This window comes from Anarhichas minor, unplaced genomic scaffold (genome assembly GCF_050575085.1).
Source record: "Anarhichas minor isolate MPS153535 unplaced genomic scaffold, ASM5057508v1 ptg000003l, whole genome shotgun sequence".
Taxonomy (NCBI): domain Eukaryota; kingdom Metazoa; phylum Chordata; class Actinopteri; order Perciformes; family Anarhichadidae; genus Anarhichas; species Anarhichas minor.
The window spans coordinates 1,418,392-1,428,369 of NW_027466449.1; the positions used below are offsets into that span (position 1 = coordinate 1,418,392).

At 43.1% G+C, this 9,978-nt stretch overlaps 1 protein-coding gene across 1 annotated transcript in view; it reads right to left on the reverse strand.

The window, feature by feature from the left end:
- The window catches only part of LOC142951519 (guanine nucleotide-binding protein G(I)/G(S)/G(T) subunit beta-1), a 30,400-nt gene extending 20,646 nt beyond the window's left edge, over window positions 1-9,754 (reverse strand). Inside the window, exon 1 of the mRNA XM_076093117.1 lies at window positions 9,370-9,754. The gene's annotated coding sequence lies outside the window, so the exon portion shown is untranslated. The remainder of the gene's footprint in view (window positions 1-9,369) is intronic.
- Window positions 9,755-9,978: the final 224 nt, after the last annotated feature.

Genomic DNA, 9,978 nt, shown 5'->3' on the forward strand with positions numbered 1-9,978 from the left:
TTTAACTTTACAGCTAATTTCTTCAACAACAGCTGATCTGCTGTGGGCGCATTGCTGTCTCTCTGTGTCGCTCACTGGCTGCTCGCACACATGACGCTGCTCTAACACCAACGAGTCCCACGCCATTTGTAAACATGTGGATTGCACTTAAGCCCGGCCTCGGCCATTTTCAGACCGAGGTTTCTTAATGTAAACATTAATACTTTTAATGCGCACGGTTAGAGGGTCCATTATACAAGTTACAGCATTAGTTCTCCGAGAATATCTTTCCTATCCAAGCAATATTGGTATTGCAACTGAAACATCAGTCATCGAATCTATACTGAAATCTTGTGAATCGTAATATAATCGATTCATGATATCAGTGGCGGTATCCAACCCTACATCCCACTCTAATACTGGCCATCTGTCACCGTTATCTCAGGATTGGTCACGTTTTCCCCGTGGCTAAAATGTAAATAAACCTTGGTCTCTATTCAAAGCAGGGCAGGCGTTGAGGTGCATAGGCAAAGCACTGCTAGGGCTTGTGATGGGCTTTCGTCAGGGCCACACGGTGTCTGAGTGGTGACAGGTCTGTGTGTGGGTCACTAAGCTACTCTTTTACTTCGACTATTCAAAACAGTGGCTACGACCTGTTGGCCAGTGGTGACAGGCTATTAGCGGTGCAACAGTATGTGTATTCATTCCAAACCCTTTCGTTACAAGATTGGTGCAATCAAACAACATGCAACATATTTTCGATACGCCCTGTGAGCCAAACAGCTGTTTAGGTCTACTAAAGGGTTGGCAGCGCACCAGTTGTTTTAGTCCTATCAGTTGTAGGAGTGCTGTAGCATGCTAGTCCGCTTAGCCCGGCTAAGTCAAGCTCATAAACAACGATTTGTGTCAAACTGTACGCAGACATCATTCAAATGAAGTCTGGTATATCAATGGAGACACTCCAAACTATTATTTCAGACGGCATCACCCAAATGTTTCAATTTGCAGAATGAGACAGAAACTGACACGGCAGACTATGGCAAAGTTATAACCAATACTAGAGTGTTTATTGGTGCATATATACGTGACCATACTCGATTGTAGTCAATATCAATTCAAAGCATATGGTCACGTGTGCATTTCACTCGGTCTGTTGTGATGCCCTGTAGGGGTGGACGGTATAACGGTATAGAAAGCACATTGGTATGAATTTTGACTCTGTCGTGCTGACTGGTAGAGCACAGACATGCACCTTTTGATCGGCTGCCTATCGAAACGGGTTGTTTGAAGGAGATGTTTTCCCAGAAACATAAACTAGATATTTGAGAAGGAATTATGACCTGTTTAACTTCCTAACATTACAAACAAACCAAACCAACAAGCAAACATGTTGTACTAAAGTATTGTAAAAACAGCTTGGGACTTAAGTAAACAGAGTACATATCTGGCAGCAGGGTTGAGTATTGTTAAAACAATTATGATGCCAGTACCAACACCCTTAAGTTATACCAATAGAGTACTTAATTCGATACACTTTGTGTGAATGGAAGATCAGTGTGTGTCCCAGTAGCTAGCTAATCGCAGACGCACTGCGCTACGTTCATATAGCGGCTACCGCTGAAACCTACGGTGTGGGGACCATCTCCGGTCCCCCACCCCCTCCAGGTAAAAAATGAGAACGCTCAGTCATTCACTGCCCCGGTTAACATGTCATGTCATTTTAGATAAGTCAAAGTGGATCTACAACTTCGTTTTTAACTTCAACCCTCTGAACCCCGAGCAGTTTCTGGGTGTTTTTTGCTCCAGTCATATTTTTCTCTCTGTAGCCCTGGTTTTAATTGCAATGTATAAATTCTGCACCTAAATGGAAACCGCACAAACATGGCTAGAAGTACAGAGAACTCAAAAATGTATTTTGTGCAGGATTAACAGAGTTATATGCCATAAATCATAAAAAAACGCAAGTTTAGTTTCTTCGATAAATCATTTTTACAAGAACTGGCAAACAATGGAATCTGTATATTCAACATTTTTCCAAGTTGCAACAAGTGTAAACAATGTTTGAAAATATGATGATACATGAATTAATACATTAAGCTATTTTTACAACTTCTTCCTACAGCCTCTCCTGTCCTCTCCTCAATGCACAATGTTCAGCAGCCTGCAGTTCAATTGAACTTTCACAGATTCTTTGTCACGTGACAGCTGGTCTCAGCTGGAGAATTCATGGCTTCCGAGTTGCGTTGACGAGTGCAACATTTTGCTTTTTACAGGATCTGTTTTGAGCAAACGGTTTATTTTGGGCAACATTTAAAATAAGACATGCAGAATAAAATGTTTTTGACGAAATATCACAATTTTAAGCTTAGTTTCGGTTGTGTTTTTAGAGGGAAGTCTCCGTCACATATGATGTGGAGGACAGTCTGACAATGATAAACGCTGTAGTTTTGGCAATTCTTTTAAGAATACATGTTTTTCCATCACGCCGGCAGGTTTTGGGGTTGAGAGGGTTAATAAACATTATATGAAATGTCCACTTTTAGTCATAATGTTGAAACTACGGTCCCCAAGTTCTTGCCTACTATGTGAATACATGCTTTGTAAAAGTTGTTGCAAATTCTGGGTTTGTGTTTGTCATAGTTTGTATTGGTTTATTTTGCTGTTATTTTGCTGTTGGGATCCTTTCCAGCATCATCACCCCGTCACTGAAACACGCAAACTCCACCTTCTGGTGTCGAGGGCCAGACCTCCTGTTTTTATGAGTGTACTGGCATTTCCACCCTGTGCTACATTCAACCACATTTAACAATACACCAAATTTGATTTGGGAAATAGTTTGCTGGAGCCCCGAGCCTTCAACTGGTAATTATGGTTAAAAATAACATGTGTGTGTGTGTGTGTGTGTGCATGCGCCAAACAGATGTTGAGTTGAGTGAATATAACTTATACAGCTAGACTAATAATCAGCTCAACGGTATACAGGTCAAACTCAGCTGCCAGCAGATCATTTGACAATAAAGTTTGACAGCTTCTGCCTAAGGCGACCTAGCAACAGAAAGCTACAGCAACACAATCTTTAGCCCCACATTTGACGATGGATGTGCAACACCCCTGACGAAACTTTCAGTTGTGTTCAGAGAGAAGCTCCGTGAGTGAAGAGGAAAGGGATTTTGATTGCTAAACTACAAAACACCAGAACTAAGAGTGAAGTAGTGAGTGCCATACTGCAGAGGCCACCAGTAGTGGACACGCCGTGACTGATCAGACACAATCAAGAAGAAAACCCTTTTTAAAAAGGTCTCCGACTCCGCCCCTCCAAAATAAAAAACTGAAGTTTTCAAACTAAAACGACTTCAGCAGCGATTTCAAACCTCTCCGTCTTAGGATGCATCATCTTTCCAACAATCACATTGTGATAAAGTCATACTAGATATCGTGACACACAACGACATGGTCTAAACTGATAACAGGCTCATAGGCTACTTACGCATATTTCTCAGAAAATCTAAATATTTTGCACTAAAGATCTTAATTAAATGAGAAAATATGTAGTAATTTTCAGCTGTCAAGTATTTAACACAGTAGTATACAAGGCTTTAGTATGTGGGTATTTCATATAGATTGTTTCTTTAATTACCAGAAAACATGCGATATGGTCAGATTAAATCATTGAATATGAATTGACCTATATCGGGATAGAACATGTTGGCCATATATATATCACCAGGCCCTATAAGGACTCGAAGATTTGAACATTTGATATAATGTCAAGTGAAATAAACAAAGAAAGTTATTTCTAACCATTCTTACGTCTTTCAGGAACAAACAGCCCACTTCCCTGAAGGCACACGTTGAGTTAGCTTAGCACCAACGCTACTGGGGTGATTCAAGTATGAACACCGAAAATCACAACCTTAAACGCAAAGAGCTGTAGTTGATAAAGTCGGTAACAGGACGTCAGTGGTTTGGGGAGAATTTGGCTACTCAAGCATGTTTAGCCACACCTTTGATAACGCCATCAGAAAAAGGGTTGTGACAAACAAAGTCTGCAGAGAAACAGAGTGCTGATATCGTAAACCGCACAGAACAGCATAGCCAATAAAGACAGAAAAGTTTATCACCTGACTGGGGTCCATCACTGGGGCTGCCGCGATTAGTGACGATTAATGACGACGACCTGATGTTTTACGTTATTCTTCGATATCATAACGTAGCCTAATTGCTGACGTCAGTCGTTTTGGGCTCCAGTCATTGGTCGGCTGCATCATTAACAGATGCAGAGACGAGCCACATTTTATCAATGACGCTACAGTTTAACCACTATGCTACATGAAGAGCGACACACCACAATGATTATTGCATCTTGCATCAAAACAACAATTTAGAAGTTTGGAAATTGTGCTGGCCACACATTACAACTGGTGGTAAATCATGCACTGAAGAATCCAGCTCAAAGCTGAAAACAAAACAAAAACAAACAGGCATCTCTGAACACGAGCTAATTCAAGATGGAAGACGGAATAGCTCTCACCACATGATCAGCCGCCTGCTAGAGCAGAGGTGGTCCGTTAAAGCAACTCCGTCAGACCCAGAAGTTACATAAAGAGCAAAGACCTCAAACCTGAACAGTGAAGCCTGCTGGAGGAGCTAGAACAAGCTCTCGAGCCCTTTGGGTGCTCCTGTTTATCTCAGTGGGGAGTCACATGAGACCCTCTCTACCTGCACTCATTATCGGACTGAGAAAGTCCACACACAATGCAACCTCTGACAACACCCATGTGCAGGACAGGAAATCTCAACATGGTGGGAGGTTGAGATGGCCTACACCCCCTGGATCCCAGGTTTCAGACACAGGTCTGTGTCTATGCCGGACTCACTGCTTTGGTAGGACTTAGAAGAATCATCCGGCCAGAAGGAGAGTGGGGAGGAGGCACAACGCCATCAGTCCTTCAGTGAGAACCAAGATTCTCAAGTAGTTTGGGGAGCAGCCGCTGCCTAAGGATACACATCCTTTGCAGCGGGGGAAAGCAAATGAGGCACGGCTTCCCTGTCTGGCAATTTTCTGGAAACGTCTTATTTGTGTGTGCCTGCTACATCGACACCTTCCGAGCGTCTCTTCTCCGCAGCTGGAAATAGTTTGCAGACTAAGTACAGAACACGTGGACATGTTGAAGTTCATTTCATTACAACACACACCTAACGCCTAACACACCTTTGATTCCTAAATTTGAGTTGGGCAGCGCTGGTCACCAGTTTACACTTTGCAGAACTTACTTTTTCACTTTGTTATGGGCTTTTTATAGAACATTTGAATTATCTTTTTTGTTGAACTGCTGACTTTAATAATAGGCCCTTCTTTAAGTTGAGTTATGCACTTTAATATGTAGTGATGACATACAGTTTGTCGAAATAACATTTACGATAATTGAATGGTCAATTTGATTTTTTGGGGGGGTGGGAATGAATTGTTTAGATGAATTTTGACTAATCAGTACAATAATAGATAGATTTATCGATATAGAAATAGTTGTTGGTTGCAGCCCTACGGAGCACCGTCCAACACTGCACACGGAGTGAAAACAAAAAGTCTTAAACAGCATTTAGACCCAATCTGCTGGAGAAAAAACGGCAAGAGAAACACATCTTATGTTAACATCTGCTGATGCCGATGTCCTGATGTTAACAGACAATTTATTTAAAATGGTATGACATGGTGCTGATACGCACAGTAAAATATGAGAGACTTCAACTAATGAATGTAACTAACCCAAGATATGAGCACTGTCTGTCTGTCACACTGAAAAGCTTTACGTTTAGTTTGGACAAGCTACCATGTGGTACAGACACTTCTAAAGATGCCTCGTGGACATAGAGTTGAAAGCAGTATCATATCAGAAGTGAAGTAAAATCAGCACTATCACTGACCAAATCCACATAATCCCAACGAGTGAAATCCCCAGAGATTTTAATCCTATTCATATCCTGCACTCGCAGATTAAAAGAGAGAATATACACATCAGCAGGATAAAAACAAAGACCCACACCCCCCCAGCGCAAAAGGCCAATGACTCGGGTTTTAAACACATGGTCATTATCTTGTGGTGGCACTCATCCTACTGAAAAGCTTGGCTGTGTACAAATCCAGAAATGTCTTTCAGACTCATTACCGCCATCGAGGCTTTCAGATAAGCTGGTCATACACCACTTCGTATCGTTGCTTATATCGATACAACTTTTCAGAAATGCTGCCAGATTATGCCATCGTTGTCCACCAGGGTCACCGGACAGACTGTCAAATGCATTCTGGGTGCCCGTATTGTTTGGGTTACGGCCACGAAAGCTGATTAACATTAAACGAAACAATGTTTTATGCCGAGTTACATAACTGGATGCTCTTGGGTGTCGATACAGGTTTTTCCTCTAATTAAACCGATTATTGATAAAATATGATAACATGCTCTGTCCAGTGCTATGAATACGCTTCATAATATAATTACAGTGGATTCCGAGGTGAAGAGAGAGCCATTGGTGCTGGACCAATTCATTCACAAAGACATAATTGATAAAGGACAGCACAACTTTAAATTCCAGTGTCGCTGAGAGACATCACTGAGGCAGCAGTCGCTGAGCGGTCTCAGGTGTGGTGGTCCCATCCTGTGAGTAATTACCAGGACAGGAACACAAATGGATCAGAATTTAAAGTTCGGGATCAATGCGTGAAGAAGACAATTAAATATAAATGTAATTGGGCCATTCAGTGGCGTTGGAAATTTGCAAAATGTCAACCCTTCAAAACTGATAGTTACATAACCAACATAGAAAATACATTCTTATGAACAGACTATGAATTGGAGGAATGTGGCTGATCTACAGCACACAAAAGCACAACAAACTGTTTTCTTTTACAATAAAGTTGAATAAATGTCACATTTATGTTTTCAAGTGTTATATATATGCAGGGGGGGGGGGGGGTCACTGCAATTAAAGCCGAGCATAATCTTAATCACTACATTTTATTTACAGTTAGAGATCTATTTTTATCCATTAGGTCACATTTAACTGTGAGGATTGAGACAAATATGTCCAACTTCCCTGAGGTGTGGTTACAAATGCTTAAAACATGCCATTAAGCTTAATATCAAAACATGTAAAACAAATGTTTATTTCTAATGAACCATTAAAACATTGACCATGTTCCATGGCGTTCATGTTCACAGCCCTTCCCCACCGTGTCGTCCTGGCTCTGAGGTGCACATACTGGATCCCTCTGAGCAGGATTCTCCCTCAGCTTTAAAACCGTTTCGACACAAATACATTCGGTACATTATTTTTACGATGGACGGAAAGCAAAGAAATCTAGTCTGCCAAGCCTGAACCCATCCGATGCTTGGCATCTGTCTCTCCCCGTCTGAGAAGAAGCGGTGATGAGAAAGGCTTTGAACGCCATCTTGTTCATTGCAGCTGCTTGGGCCCTGAATACAGGAACCCATTCATTCGAGGAGGCGGAGGGAGAGGGGGGGGGGGGGGCACACTGGCGAAATGAATTCATCTTTGTGAACCAGTAAATACAAATAGCTCTGTTAACGAACACCGAACATGTCATGTAGTCGACTAGAAGTCGGATAGTTAGATGTCACATCGTAACATGTCAGGCTAACGTCACATAGATCTGGAGGAGGCGCTCAGCTCCACTTCCTGCGACGTCTGACTCGTTGCTAAAGCCTCTTTCGGATTATTTAACGTTGCCACTAAACACAAATCTCCGCACTCCTCATCTCTTCTACTGTACCGGCCTCACGCTGCTGTGCTTAACTGTGATTTTAGTGCTTCGTTGTGGGTAAAACGTGCCCATTTTCCGGGCTATACAGCCTGAACTACTGTGGAGCAGCGCGGCCCGGTGGGGCTGTAGGTGTAGCTGCTAACAACCAGACCCGTGATCGAGATAAACAGATTGCCAAAATCCAATTATCAGCAGACGAGCTCGTTTTCACATCATTAAAGGAAGAAGTTCACATTTAGACCGAGCGGTGTGTTCGCTCACCGACGTTTGGTTTAACACTAAACTAAAATGGCTATTGCCCCACCAGCTCCACGGCGGCGCTTATTCTCGCAATGCGATCCTAAAACCTGCGTTTCCGCTCGGTAATATACGTAAATATATATTAGTTTTATACTTTATGCATTCAAAGTTAGACTCGCATAAACGATGTTTCCTTGTCGGCACCTTCGTTGGACCGACTGTAACTAAACGTGTGTTAACATGTAACGTTAGCTGTGGCACACAGCAGCTATAATACATGATGGGTTGGTTTCGATTCACCGGATTAAACGCTGCTCGGTCAACAAGCCCGTTTAAACACAGTTTGTCAAATGAGAGTTTGCAACTGAGAAATTAGGCAGAACGTAAATATATTTGTTAGAAAGGCGAATATGAACGATTCAATGCACGAGTTTTACATAAAAGCGGCATTTAGACTACAGCACCGCTCGTATTCACTGGGGATAACGTTCCGGGCAGAGTGTTCTGGCTGCCATGTTCTGAACACGCACAGATCACAGATCAGCCGGAGCAGGACGCAAACGTAGGCTGTGGCCACTGCCGGCTAGCTGGTGTGGACTGGCTGTGAGATAGTGGGGGTGGTGGTGAAGGAGCCACATTTAGACTCGTTTCGTTGCTATTTGCACGATGCTACACGAGAGGAAGTAAATCCAAACTCTGTTCACGTTTGTTTGAGTTGTGCAAGTACAAGAAGTTGCAGCTATGTGATTATCATAGCTCGCCTTGGGTTAGTCAACAAGACTCCAAGCAGCAAATGTGCGACCATTTAGCTCACCAGGTAACGTTAACGGTGTGAAATGTGTGCCGACGTACAGATCCAATGTGTTGAGGGTAATTGGGCTCAATATTAGGACTTAGGTGAACCCCCAATTTGTATAATGCTTGGATAAATGGCAAACTAAAGCAACGCTGATACAGTTTAAGCCAAATAGTTTAACGATATCTCTTCAGAGAGGGAGAAAGACACCCGGACGTTGCAGAGGGGTGCTGGCTAACCTACCCAGCTTTAACTAGCGTTAACCTTCTAATCTACATTAGTACATTAACTAACGCCACCAGCTTACCGGAGAGAAGCAGCAGATATAAAACCAGCTAAACACTGTCTTGCTGAATGGACACCCTGGTTAACGCAATGCGTTAAGTTTCTTTAACAGTGACCCCCACCCACTCTCTAGCTAGTAGCAGGCTAACCCAGCTAGCGCTAACGTAGGAGCCACTCTCTCGGGTTTAACCCCTTTCGTTCATCTTCCCCGCTCGACAGGCTAGCACACTGCACAGACACTTCATGCATTTCCTGAAGCGCAATGTAAAATATCAATACACATCCTTACCCGCTTTCAGTCGAGGGTATCCGTTGTTTATATCACATTGACTGGAAACAGCAGAATCTCGTCTCTCCTCTCTCCGCCCAGGCGCTAAGATTGAGCTAACGTGAGTTAAGCTACCGAGGAGCGGCACTCCCAGAACCCAGTTTTTGACCCGCCGAGGGGGGGAGACACACCGGCACAGAGGCGCAGAGATACAAGGTTCACCCAGAAAAGACGTGGCACGGTCCCGTTGGAGCGTTCTTCCGTTTCAACGCAAATTCCAACTCAAAGCAAAAATCCCTTCTCGTCTTTCCCACCGATGTCGTCCCTCTTTTTTTCTTCCTTCACGCCAGGCTCTCAGTCGCTTCTTCCTCCGGCCATCAAACAGCAGAGATGGGCGCGGTAACCCTGCACTCAGGTCTGGGAAACCCCACGTTACGGCAGCGTCACAACGCACGGCGAAGGGTCGGCGACGAACAGATCAGGAAATACTGCCATTTTTGGTAACACTAAGACACCTAAATAACGTTTACCTGCCAAAACACTGCTTTTTATTCTGCAACTTTGCCCATTTAAAGAGATAAAATCAGATGTGACACGAGAATGAGCATTTCTCACGCCAAAGTATGTTAG